Source organism: Humulus lupulus, chromosome 8 (genome assembly GCF_963169125.1).
Source record: "Humulus lupulus chromosome 8, drHumLupu1.1, whole genome shotgun sequence".
NCBI lineage: Eukaryota > Viridiplantae > Streptophyta > Magnoliopsida > Rosales > Cannabaceae > Humulus > Humulus lupulus.
The window spans coordinates 41,023,957-41,037,864 of record NC_084800.1 but is presented as its reverse complement, the minus strand read 5'-3'; positions in this window follow the sequence as shown (position 1 = coordinate 41,037,864).

Sequence of the window (13,908 nt, the reverse complement as noted above, 5' to 3'; positions counted from 1 at the left end):
TCAGGAAGCATGGAGTTAGGACTACCCAAGAATTCTTGGATCAAGCTGATCGCTACATCAAGCTCGAAGATGCCATCGCCAGCAAGGGAAAGTCCTATGCAAAGATAAGGGGACTGCCGAGCCCGCCAAAGCTACCAATGGGTCAAAACCCAACAGCAACGGTAAAGGCAACGGGAACGGCAATGGCAATGGCAAGAATGAGGGGAAGCAGTCTCATAATGAACCTTCCACCTCTGAAAACAAACGCGCTAAGGGCAATCGTTATGAACCGTGATTCACTAACTACACTGCCCTTGTCGAATCTCGAGGAGAGGTGTATCAGGCCACGAGTTCTAGTGTGCCTTAAAAAAAACCCGCTCCCATTCGAAAGGATATTTCGAAGAGAGATACTACCAAGTTCCGTTGTTATCATAACGACTACGGACACGATACAAACGAGTGCAACCAGCTAAAGGATGAAATCGAGTTCCTTATCATGCAAGGACACTTGAGGAGATACATACGGGCCTCGGGAACTTCCCAACGAGAGGCTCCAAGTGGCAACGAGCAGGCGCCCGCACGCCAACGCTCACCACCTTTGCAGCCTAACCCCGTAGTTGGCACTTTACTCACCATCTGTGGAGGCCCGCACCTTGCGGGAAGTAGCGGAAAGGCGAGGGAACGATATGCTTGGACCCTACGCCACGACCAGGACATTGAGATGATGACTGTGGAGGATTGGGCATCAAAGAAGGCTCGGTCAGAGAACGGTGAAATAACCTTCTCTGATAGCGACGCCCAGCATGTCCGGTTCCCACATTCCGATCCGCTGGTCGTGGATGTTCAAATTTCCAACATGATGGTGAAGAGAGTGCTAGTCGATACAGGAAGTTCAGTAAACATCCTGTACAAGTCTTCGCTGGAACGCATGAAGTTGTCTGTCAAGGATTTGGAGCCCTGCAACCAAACAATTTACGGCTTCTTTGGTGAGGGACTCGCCCCAACGGGGTCAATCAGACTTCCGGTAACAACAGGTACGACACTACTCGCAACTTTCATAGTATTTGATTGTCCTTCGGCGTACAATGTTGTAATAGGAAGGCCCATACTGGTTGACCTCCGGGCCGTCACCTCAGTATGGCACTTGACCATGAAATTCCCGACAGACGCGGGGTAGGACGTGTGTTGGGAAATCAGAGAGAAGCAAGGGAGTGCTACAATGCCTCGATCACGAAGGCAAAGAAGGGAACGTCGAAGAGCACTCCCCCAGAGAGGTTGCAGATGGCCATTGATACACAAGCCCAATCCGGTGATGGAGTCACCAAATAGGGTGTTGCCCAAAGTAAGGATAGAGATTTTGATCCTCGCTTTGGGGATTTTGAGGAAGATGTTGGACCTGTCGAGGACCTTGAAGAGGTCCTACTTGATGAAAAAGATCCGACCAGAGTAGTAAAGGTCGGTAAAAATCTAGAAAAAACAACGAAGCACGCACTGGTGGAATTTTTGAGACAGAACCAGGAAGTTTTTGCCTGGTCACATAAAGACATGGCTGGGATAGATCCTACAGTTATCAGCCATGTCCTGAACGTTGACAAAAAATTTCCACCCGTGCAACAGAAAAGAAGGCTGCTCGATAAAGATAGATCGAAAGCCTTAAAAGAGGAAGTTGAAAGATTGAAGGAGAATGGGTTCATCAGGGTGGCGTTTTATCCATCGTGGGTCTCTAATCCATTACTCGTTCCCAAGCCTAATGGAAAATGGCGAACCTATGTGGATTTCACAGACCTTAATAAAGCCTGCCCAAAAGATTGCTTCCCACTCCCACGGATCGACCAGCTGGTCGATGCAACTGCAGGACATGAGATCCTCTCTTTCATGGATGCATACTCGGGATACAATCAGATCAGTATGCATCCCCCTGACGAGGATCACACTATCTTTCGGACCAATATAGGGATATACTGTTATAAAGTAATGCCCTTCGGACTGAAAAACGCTGGTGCGACTTACCAACAATTGGTTAACCACATGTTTAAGGATTTAATCGGAGTAAACATGAAGGTGTACGTGGACGACATGCTGGTAAAGTCAAAAAAGGCAGAAGGACATGTGAAGGATTCACAGGAGTGTTTCAATGTTTTGAACAAATATCAGATGAAGCTAAATCCTCTCAAATGTTCCTTCGGAGTAGGATCAGAAAAAAAAAATTTGGGGTTCATTGTTAATTCCAGAGGAATCGAGGCCAACCCCGAAAAAATCAAAGCCCTGATCGACATGAAATCGCCAGTAAAAATCAAGGATGTGCGAAGTTTAACTGGAAGGATTGCCGCTCTCAGTAGATTTATTTCAAAGTCGACGGATAAATGCGTCCCTTTCTTTAATCTACTTAGAGGCAACAAGAAGTTCGAGTGGACTGGAGACTGCGAACAGGCTTTCCAAGCCTTAAAAGCCCACATGGCACAGCCTCCTGTTTTATCAAAGCCTATTGATGGAGAAACTTTGTTCATTTACCTGGCGATCACCGAATATGCTGCTAGTGCGGTGCTAGTACGAGAGGAAGAAGGCGTACAAAATGCAATTTATTATGTTAGCAAGAGGTTAATCGGTGCCGAATTGAGGTATACTCCCATCGAAAGATTATCGTATTGCTTAATTTTGGCCTCAAGGAAGTTACGTCCTTACTTCCAAGCCCATCCCATCACAGTCTTAACTGACCAGCCCCTTCGGCAAGTTCTACAAAAACCAGAGGCGGCTGGACGTTTGTTAAAATGGGCAGTCGAACTCAGGCAATTTGATATCACATATTTACCACGAGCAGCAGTAAAGGGAAAAGTTTTGGCTGATCTTATCACCGAATTCATTGAGCTCCCAGACAACGAGCAGTGCGAAAAACCTAGTGCGCCTGAGCCCCAAGTTGAAGCTCCTTCATGGAAGTTATTCACACGGATCGTCCAACGAATCTCACGCAGGAGCAGGAGTGATATTGATAACGCCAGAAGGGTATCGATTTCACTGCGCTATTAGATTCGATTTCACCGCATCAAACAATGAAGCCGAGTATGAAGCACTCCTCGCTGGGCTAAGGTTGGCCAAAGACATGAGTATAAAAGTGCTGGATATTTACAGTGATTCACAGCTGGTATTGAATCAGGTCTTAGGGGAGTACAAGCACGGGGCCTGAAAATGGTGGCCTACCTGAACAAAACCAAAGATCTGTTGGCACAATTCAAGAAGTATACCCTCCATCAAATACCTCGAGATAAAAATTCAAACGCAGATGCCTTAGCCAAACTCGCAAGTGCAAAAGATGCTGACACTCTAAATATAGTGCCAGTAGAACGATTGCGCGATCCGAGCATACGAGCATATGAAACCAATATGGAAATTCGGATAGAAGATACATGGATGGCACCATACTTGGAGTATCTCACGAATGGTGTCCTACCGACAGATAAAAACAAAGCCAGGACTCTTAAGAGACAACCTGCTAGGTACATATTGGTCGATACTATTCTATACCGAAGAGGATACTCCATGCCACTACTCAGATGTATTACACCAGAAAAGGCTAAAGAGCTGATGAAGGAATTACATGAAGGCTTCTGTGGGGATCACGCTGGGGGGCAGAGCTTATCGAAAAAGATTCTGAGGCAGGGTTATTTCTGGCCGACTATGAACAAAGACTCAATGGATTTTGTGCGAAAATGTGACAAGTGTCAGAGATTTTCCAAGATCCCCCGCGCAGCTCCCAACGAGTTAAAACAAATGCAAATTCCATGGCCCTTCGCAATATGGGGTATTGATTTAATTGGATCCTTGCCAACGGGAAAAGGTGGAGTAAAATACGCAGTTGTAGCAGTCGACTACTTCACCAAATGGGCCGAAGCTGAGCCACTCGCTACCATAATGACAAAGAAAGTTCTTGACTTTGTCATCAAGAACATTGTTTACCGATATGGATTGCCTCGGAAGATTGTCTCAGACAACGGCACCTAGTTTGACAGCGACCTATTCACAGACTTCTGCGAAAGGCATGGAATCGTCAAATGCTTTTCCCCAGTCACGCACCCACAATCCAATGGGCAAGTCGAAGCAGTGAATAAAACACTTAAGGATACCCTGAAGAAAAGGCTTGAAGAAGCTAAAGGAGCATGGCCGGAACAACTGCCCGAAGTACTTTAGTCGTGTAGAACTTCTCATCGAACAGCAATAGGTCATACCCCGTTTTCCTTAGCATACGGGTATGAAGCTATGTTGCCATTCAAGTTAGATCCGCCCTCACATCGAAGAATCACATATGACCAAGACCAGAATAGTCAACTGTTGATGGAGTCCCTAGACTCGCTTGAGGAGAAACGAGAAAAAGCCCAACTCCGAGTAGCTGCGTACCAGCAAAAAGTTGCCCGGTATTTTAACTCGAAAGTAAAAGAAAGAAAGTTCAACGTTGGAGACCTAGTACTTCGACGAGTTTTCTTAAACACCCGCGACCTAGCTGCTGGAGTACTCGGGCCAAATTGGGAAGGACCTTACCAGATTGAAGAAGTCCTTCACCCAGGCACATACAAACTTTCACGCTTAAATGGAGATCTCGTTCCGCGCTATTGGAATGGAGAACACCTGTGCAAGTATTATCAATAAACAATCCTTCTTAAAGGACTGGTTTGTATTAATTTTTACTTTTTACAAGTTTTGAAAAAGGGTTAGTCATGTTGTATGACTGATCGCTTATAAGTGTAAAATCTTTTTAAAAAGATCACTCGTAAAGACATGTTTAGTCCATTTTAATACGAGAATTATAAGGGACTGTGCGCAGCCAGTCATTCTTGCCAACCTTTGTAAAAAAAATTTTACAAGTATTTGTTCATTACGTGTGTTGTTTTGCTGTATTATAAGTGTTGCATTTTATATCGAGCAGTAATGTTCGTACAAGTCATGGTCAAGGCAAGTGACCAAGGACCTAAAGCTCCTCAGTCACTTGGGGGGCATATAAGGTACACCGATAGCAAAGCATACCAAGAGGTATGTAAACACACGAACAAAATAAGTGAAAGCATGCTACGGCACTTAGAGTATTTTTCAAAATTTATATTTTGTTAAATCAAACCAAAGTACTATGCTAGGTTCGGTCATGCGAACAGATATTATAATAAAGAGAAAATATTATAATATCAAAAGGAATTCTTTTACACCGCGAGCAGTACTACTCAGATGTAACTGTTCAGATAAAAGTAAAATGGCTGCCCTTGCAGCAATAAAAGTAAATTGTCTTTATGGTAAGACCTGTGGGTCGTATAGTTGAGATAAAAGAAAAATAAATTTTAAAGAGCTGGAGGGTCCTGAGGGTCTTGAGGAGTGCCTTGGTCGGCTGAAGGGCCGGCTTCAGCATCTGCATCATCAATCCCCCCTGCCAGGGAGATCTCTGGAGAGGCAGGCACTTTGGCCTTTTCTTCTTCTTCCAGCCGGATGGCGCACTGCGCCATCAAAGTCCTTTTCAGGCGTTCGGACAGGTAGTTGAAGTTAGCCTCCCGGTTATGCTTCCAAAATTCATAGAAGCAGAGATGAGTGGCCTCCTTGTACTTCTTCAAATCCCTAGCCCCGGCCTCCTCGAGCTCCCGCACTCGTTGTCCAAGCTCCTCCGCCTCCTGCCTGCTGGCAACCAGATCAAGCTCGAGCTCCACAAATTCTTGGTAGTTGAGCTTGGCGCTTTCCTTGCACTTTTCCTTGCTCTCGTTGGCTTTCTTCAAGGTGTCTCGGATAGCCAGCAGCTCCTGAGTCAGATTTGCTTTGTCCTCGAGCAGTTGATCTTTCTGCTTGGACAGCTCCGTCTTCTCCTCGAGCAGCTCGCCATTTTGTTTTGCAAGCTCGATGTTTGCAGCCTCGAGTGCTTGCTTAGCCTCGGCAAGCCTGGAGTCAAAGTTCCTTCCCCGAGACACCAGCGCCCCAGTACGGCGCCAGCCAGCAGTTAGGGTCAGCAGCCCCTAAAAACAGATAAGAAAGGATGTATGAAGCAAAGAAGGGAAATAAAAATAAATGTTACAGCAGCAGGAACTGACTTACGCTGACTATCTCATTCAGCCCTCAATTGAGGATTTGGCCGGCCTTCATAGTGGCGGTGTCAGTAATATCTGCCTGGCTGCGTTTATGCTTGGAGAGTTTATATATCCTCTCCCTAGCAGAGCTAACCACGAGGCTAGGTAGGGAGCCTTCGGGCTGGGTGTTCTGTGCCTCCCTTCTAGGAGCCTTAGGAGAAGGTTGTTGGTCGGCAGGAGTGGAGGTCGGCTGCTCGGAAAAAGGTGGAGGTGGTGAGTTCTCCTTCGAGGGGGTAAGGGTTGAAGGATCGTCAGTTCGAACCTTTTTTGAGGGAGTCTTACTGCTCTCCCCCCGAACTCTCTTGTTGCCAGAAGAGGTAGCAGCAGCCTTGTAATGCTCAAAGACGTCATCGTAGTCCACATCTGCACAAAACGAAACAACGAGAACAGTAAGACTAAAAAGTCACGCAGGGTAAAAGAATAAAAGTAAAAGGATTACAAGTAAAGTACCCGCACTACAACTATTGCTCGCTTTATTATTTAGTGAACTACTTACTGCCTGGAAGAAATCCGAATTTAAGGAGGGAGCATTCTTAAAGTTTCCGTCCCCATCAAATAGATGACAGGGAATTGGCAAAAGGTTTAAAAGCGAAATTAATATACTGTTATCATCCGACGAGTCGTCAGAGAGTTCAGTAGGCTCGGCAGTCTTTTGTTTTCCTTTTCCTTTAGGGGTCAAGGGCCTTTCTGTTCGGTGAGTAACGGCAAGTTCCCTGATTGTAACCCCAGTTGTTCTCCTCCGCAGAGGAGACGCTTGGTGCTGCTGCTCGGGTTCCACTTCGGCATGGGCGTCTTCCGCCGAAGGTCCACTCGTCGCTGTTTAGGGATTCCAGAGGCCAGCCAACCTAAGGTTAACCTCCGTAACTAAATTTTTGACACTCTTATCAGCATTGGGCATGCTGGTTAAGAATGTCGTCCTTGACTCCATCCCTGGAGTTGGGATTGGTCGCAACCATGGGCCAGAAACACATTGAAAATTCAAGACATGGTGGCAGAAAAACACTTAGCGAAGAAGTTAGCGACGTGAGAATTTTGCCTCCTCGGGTGAAAGCCAAGTTGTCTGCGACCAAGTCAGGTGTAAGGAAATACTCCTGGTGGTACCTCCCCACATTGGAAATATGGGTAGTGTCAGTCAGGAAAGTGCGCCCAGTTTCCTGATGGCAAAGATGAAAGAACCCTGTGCCGTCTTGGTTGGGGTTGGATTTAAGGTCAAACAAGAAGTTGACCTCTTGCGGCGACGGGGCGGGCCAATTTTTCTGGCTGTAAAGGATATAGAGTGCAGCAAGCATTCTATAACCATTCGGGGTGATTTGGAAGGGGGAAACTCCGAAGTAGTTAGCCACTCCCTGAAAGAATGAGTGAAGAGGCAAAGTGGCACCTGTCTCAATGTGAAACCGCGACCAGGCGCTGTAAGTACCCCCAGGCAGATTAGCTCTTTGGTCAAGGTTAGGTTTGACCAGGGTCACCCCTGTCAGTTTGTATTTATTTAAATAGTTGGCGATCATCCTGATCGTCACTCTACTCTCAGGGACAACATGCCACTTGACATCCGGCTGAGTAGTATGTCGAGGACGGGCATGCCTTTGCACATTGGCATTAGGAATATTTTCTCCTTGACCACTGGTCGAGGGGGCGTCAGCAGTAGGCTGGCAGGAGGTGTTGGGAGTCTTTCTTTTTCGAGCTTTAGTTTTGGTACGAGCCATTTTTTGGGTTGGAACTGAAGAAGTATTTGGGTTAAGGCGAGAGAAAGGAATGTCTGGTATCAAAGTAGAAGGACGTTCTTCACCTTCAAGAAGCTGAGCTAGGAGGTCATCTTCAATGGGTCTTTCTCCTCCCCAAGGGTCTTGCATATGAAGTGCAAACAGACAAAGGAGGAGATAAGACGCATAGCCTGGGAATTTATGTGGGAAGTTGGGATAACGTTGCTCGCGTCTATCAACCAGCAGCATTTTAACCAAACACTAAATTTTGTGCTAGCAGTTTGAAAAATGGATCAAAATTTCTGAAAAGAAGCTTTTCAACTCCTAAGGGGCAGGAAAAACCCAATTTTTCAACTAGCCTAAAAATCGAATTTTTACGTCGATTTTACGCCCTAAATCTATGATCCTTACTATCAAACTAACTCCTAACTTATATAAAGCACAAATACACTACCCTATTGAGCATCAAACGGTTTATACAAAATCCCCACAAATTTCCACTTAAGAACACAAAAAATTTCAGAGCACAGTAGCAACATGCATGGCATCTCCAAGAGTTTAAAAGACCAGGAAATTACCTAAGCGAAGGTTGGAGATTCAGAAAAGTGAAAGCTTTGGGTTAGAAAGATCCTCGGCAGGGCGTCTAAAAGTTTCGACGTTCTGGGCTCCGGAGTACAGTTCTTGACAGAAAGTGGCGAATAAGAGTTTAAAAGGTGAATGAGAGGGTTATTTAAAGAAATCGAAATGTAACAAAAAGTGGCAATCATGACTTTCCCTTTTTCGAAGCATGGGGAAGTGTATAAGCCGTAGGGATGGTTTCTTAAAAACTAAAAAGGCTTGATTAGACATAATTAGGTCACGATTTCAAAAAACACACGAGGGCTCTGACAGATTTCGTGGGGCATATGAAAAGTCGTTTTCCTAAGTTTACTTATTGCTGGTCGCAATAAATAAACTTGGGGGGCAAATGTTATCCAAAAAATAGGCACGGGTGACGTGGCAGACGTTTTTAAACACGTGGCTGACACCTGGCAGAAGACCTGCTCGACCATCGACCAGAAAGATTTTCAGGCTTAATATTCGAACTTTGTATACGACCAGAGTGGTCGTGTACTCCGTATATTTGGAAGAAGATCTTGTGCAGTTATGATCATATCCGAGATTGTCTCCTATGATTTCCTGAATATCCAGTTAGTTAGGAAAGAATATCTGTAGTTGATTCATGTAATCCTCCTTGAGCCTATATATAGAGAAAGATAGCTCAAGGATGGGGACTTTTTTGGCTTTTTTCTAATGAAAGGTAAACACTTACAAGAGAATTAGAGCTATTGTATTACGATTGTACTGTTTATCTCTCTCAGGTTCATGAAACTCAGAGAACCCTAGTTCTTTCATCACTCCTTTGAGATCTCATATCAATAATAGCTCAAGTGGATGTAGGTCATTACTAGTCTCTCGGGCCGAACCACTATAATTCATCGTGTTCTTTACTGTTTTCATCATTGTATCCATTCCAACACATCTGTCCACATCAAGCGTTTTGACTCCGTGTCAATTGACCAGATCGAGGGTCAACAAACATTCTCAAATTCCCGTTATTCTCAATATCCTCAAATACCAATAATTCATAGCCCGTTACCCTTTAATTCCCGACAACACTCTAATCACCAAATTACCCCGAGACTCATCCCGAGCCCTGAGCTTAAACCTGTTATGACCAAACTGATAGTTTATATTCGAAGATCATCTCATGCCAAACAATTCGAACATATCCACATTATAATGTGGCCTCAACAGTTAATCACAAACATGCACCAAAATATACAATTATGCCCTCAACGGGCCAAATTACCAAAATACCCTTATAATTAATTGTGGACTTCATGCATGCATTTAACATCATATTATAATATAATTCACATAAACATGCATATAATCATTTAATGGCATAATAAAACAATTATGGCCCTCCCGACCTACTAATCCAGCCATTAAACCGCATTAGGGCTTTCAAGGCATTACAATTGTGATGTTATAAAGTAATTTTTATGCATTCCAATGTCTTTGTGATGATGGTATCAATGAATTTTAGAGTTAATTAACTTTCCAAAATTATAAAGTTAAATTAATTAATTTCCCTTTTTAAAGAACGTTTATGCATAAAGCCAAGGAAAAATCAGTATACGTATTAAGTTCCTATACACTTTGAGGCCATAATATAAGAATGATTTATGAGAACTGTAACGTCCCAAAATTCCTAATAAGACTTAGTGTCTTTATTAAGAGTCCAGGATGATAATATTGGAATATTTTGTGTTTATATGTGAATTAATTGAATATTTATGTGATTATATGAATTGCATCGGTTATTGTGACAGTCAGAATCCCGTGATCTGCAAGGGGAAAGACCGTGTAAAAGTTGTGTTGTAGCGACCCAAATTTGCTAATAAGGCTTGGAGCCTTGATTAGTGTGCCTGGAGGGCAATATTTTTATACTGTGTTAATTTATGTGAATTTAATGAATATGTGATTAGAGTGCATGTTTAGGCGATTAAATAAGCATGTGGGCCCCGTTTGATTGTTAGGGGTAAATTGGTAATTTTAGCCCGTTGAGGGCATAAATGTAATATATGTGATATAATGGTAATATATCTGTGATGCATGTTCCGAGACGGTCCTAGAGAGCTATTCCGCTTAAAGTCACAACGGGATTTAATACCCAGCTCGTGATGAGCCTTGGGATATTTCAGGATTATTATAATTTAGTTGGGGACTTTTTGGTTAATGGTTAATGGTATTTTAGTAGCTTGGGGTAACCATAGGTAACCATTGAGGATAGTTACTTTAAGTGAGAAAATGATATTTTTGTAAAAGGATAGGAAAGGTCTAGGCTGCCTTGAGGATTAGTTAGAGTAAGAGTTAGATGGAAGGGGTAAAATGGTCTTTTGGCTTAGGTATAGATAACTTTGGCTGAGGGGAAAGGATGGAATGTTCTCACTCTTATGTTTATGCAAAAACTTCGCTTTGGGAGCTCTAGAGGAAACTAGGGAAAAACAGAAAGGAAGAAAAGGGAACTCTGAATTTTGTGGGATCAAGAAGGGAGTTAAGCCCAATAAATTTAGAGGATTGCTCTACATATTGAGGTAAGGGAAATTCTGTGTATTATGTTGTAAAATTCAGCTAAGAATATCATGGTTTGAGAATTGAATTGTGTGTTTTGTTTGGTGAATTCTTTGGATGGATTGTGGTTAGGTTCAGCTTGAATTTTGTAGAATTAAGTTTGGAATTTGATTGGGAAAGCAGCTCAAGATCGAATCTCCACTTGAGGTAAGGGTTTCATGCATCTCTGTTTGGTCGATTGCTGGTGTGGTTTAAGAATTCTGAGGGATGGTTTAAGTTTTACAAGTTCAGGTTTAAGTTTTGAAAGGCTTGGTTTAAGTTTCTGAAGTTTTAAACCAAATTGAGAATTGTAGGTTTGATTGTGTGATTGAGCTTATTGCTGATGTTTATGAGTTGTTAGGTGGTCTATGTGGGGTTTTGAATTGAATTTGGGACTTAGGTAAGTCTTGGTAATGATTTGGGAGTGTTTTGGCTCGGGGAAAACATTTAGAGAAATCCAGAATTCTGGGTTCGCGAAGGGGCGCCGCGACCCTGTTCTTTTGCGCCGCGGTGCTAGGCTGCAGCAGAGGATGAGGGCCATTCTGGGCGCCGCGGCCCTCATAGGGTGGCACCGCAGCGCTAGGCCATTTCTGGGCAGGGGAAAATTGTGATTTTTAGGCTTTTGCCCAGGGGGCTCGGTGGACGCTTCTGCCACTTTGTGTGGGGTTCCGGGAGGTCCCGAGGGCTCGGGTTTGGTTCCAGGAGATGCTTTTAAAATATTTAGTAATGGGAGTGCTATTTATGTGTTGTGACTAGGTTCTCGGTAAGGCTCGGACTAGAGGATCGTGCTCGAGGATTCAATGCTCAAGAAGCTCGGGACACAGGTAAGAAAACTGTTGTACCCACAGAGCAGGGCGAGGCCCCATGGTTGTGTTGCAGGGCACGACCCTATATGATTATGGGTTGGGTGTAGCCCATTGATTGTGTTAGTATATGTTTAAGTTATGTTTTAATTATGCTGTGTATGCACATATGTGAGTGATCGGCAAGGGCCGAGAAAGGTGAAGGCCGAGAGCGGCAAGGGGCCCGGAGCAACGTTTAGCACACGGAGTGCGAGTTGCCAGGGTTAGACCCTAAAGGATACCTGGGATATCCTTACGGTGAAGACTGCAACCCAGGGCCTGGTAAAGAGCCTGGTACGGCTAGGCCGTATATGTTTAGACGGTTGGCGAATTTGTTGTATGCTGAGTGGTTTATATGCATATGTTGTATATCTATGTGGAGTTTTCTTGCTGGGCTTCAGCTCACGGGTGCTTTGTGGTGCAGGTAAGGGAAAAGAGAAAGTCAGCCGACCATGACTATGGAGAGCGTGAGGTGGTGCGTACATGTCTGGTCTACCTGGCTGCCACGACCAGGGGTATTTTTGGGAATTGTTTGTAAAGAACCCTATTTTATTTTGAGTTGTAAATATTTATAAACAGTATTTTGGGATCTCAAATGTTAAACATTTTGTGATTTTCAGAAAATGGAATTATTTTCAAAGTTTAAGACTCTGTTTATGGTTTGATTACACGTTTGCCTTAAAACCTCGATTAGCGAGTTAAAAGCACGTTTAAAACTCACTTAGTAACGACTCTAAGGAAGTAGGACGTTACATGTGCAATCCCACACTGCCTAGGGAAGATCAAGTGTGATGATTCTAAGACTGTGTAGGTATGAGACTACACAGTTGAAGAGAACTTAAATGGATTGATGGGTATTACCTATGCCAACAAGATGCATCTTCTTTTCGATAGCCCATCACTTGAGAACTCCAAAGTTAAGCGTGCTTTACCTGGAGTAGTCTCATGATGGGTGACCTCCTGGGAAGTTTTCCCAAGAAACATGCGAGTGAGGACAAAGTAATCTAGAAAGACTCGTGTTGGTTTGTAAGGTCAGTCGTCATTCCAGGAAGCAGTCATAGTGAAGTGGGGCGTTACAGTTATTTATTATATGACTGATTATGCATGTTTAAGTGTATTAAATGTACAAAATAGTCGAGCTTTTATTTAAAGGGGCATATTTGTAATTTTGACCCGTTGATGGTCTAATTGTGATTATATGATTGAGACCACATTATTACGTGGATGTATTTGAGATATTCGACAGAAGTCGGTCCTTTCAAACAAGATAGCAGTTTAGTCACAACGAAGACTTATACCCGTTTCGGGGTGAGCCAATGGGTATTTTGGTAATTTGGTGAGCAATGCAGAGTTAGAGAGTCAAATGACGTTTTTGTTGGGAATTGTGCCCTTAAAGGTTTAAATGAAATAAATGAATGAATTGAATTATTGTATATATGTAGCTTATGTACTATATCATTGTAATAATATTAAGTAAATATCAGAGTACCCTCAAGTTCATCTATGTAGTCTCAATCTCATATTGGTATGAGAGGATCGAGATTGAGATAATGGACTTCAATTGTTCGCAGTAAAATAAAGTTATGAAATCTTTAGATTAATTACTGCTAGTACGGTCCACTAGTATTAAGAATACATGTGACCTAGATCTAGGTTACTAGTGTAGTAGGACACTTTAGTGGAGGTACTTTGCATACTGAGAGTATGTAGGACTGGAACATATGTGATTTAATAAATACTTGTTTAAATACCATTTTGTAGTATTACAAAACACATCAACTGATGATCATATACAAATTGATCTTCATCCTGAAGTTACTATGAAATCCTCTATATGTCATTTGATCATTTGATTCATGTGTTACAGTTTGTCAGAATGATCAGGCTAAGAACTAATGTTTTGAGGACTCAATGATGTATATAGCTGGGGACATAGCTTAACAGATATGGAATCTATACCTTCTTATGGATTGAATGATGGTAACCTATTGGGTTGGCTTTTGTTGCTGAAAAGGTTATTGACGTCAAATTCATAATCAGATTATGAATTAACCTTCACTAGTAAAGTCAATGGTACACTAGAAATCAAGATATAATTAAAAGGGTAAAACAGTAATTTTATTCCAACTTAATTATGAA